Source organism: Penaeus monodon, chromosome 33 (assembly GCF_015228065.2).
Source record: "Penaeus monodon isolate SGIC_2016 chromosome 33, NSTDA_Pmon_1, whole genome shotgun sequence".
NCBI lineage: Eukaryota > Metazoa > Arthropoda > Malacostraca > Decapoda > Penaeidae > Penaeus > Penaeus monodon.
The window spans coordinates 16351382-16351861 of record NC_051418.1 but is presented as its reverse complement, the minus strand read 5'-3'; positions in this window follow the sequence as shown (position 1 = coordinate 16351861).

Below are 480 nucleotides of genomic sequence, written 5' to 3'. Positions count from 1 at the left end.
GTTGGGGGACGGCGGGTGAGGGAAAAAGGTTAAATCTGAGGAGAATAACTTAACTTACGTCTCGAATAACGCCCGTGTGGAGACTCAAGGGTCATAGTCCGAGAACCCCCCCAAGCCAGGGGATAAAACCTGCGCCTGAATAGGATAATTTAAGAAGCGAAAGGTAAAAGCGAGACGAGGACTGGAATCGAAGAAAAGAAAACGGAGGGAGGAAGAAGCAGAAAAAGCGCGGGGGAAAAAAAAGACAATCACGGGCCTCACTGAACGAGGGACTTTTAACTCCAATACATAAATTACTGACTTCAGCAAACCGTCATGCGTTGCATTATATATAGATGCCATTAAATCTATCCGCTCCACAACACACGTCTGTATACATTCATAAACGCGACGACGGCGGTCCGACCAGGCCATTCTATACTCATTCATAAATATTTTACGCTTCGACGGGCTAAAAAAAAACATGTCACACCCGGTATA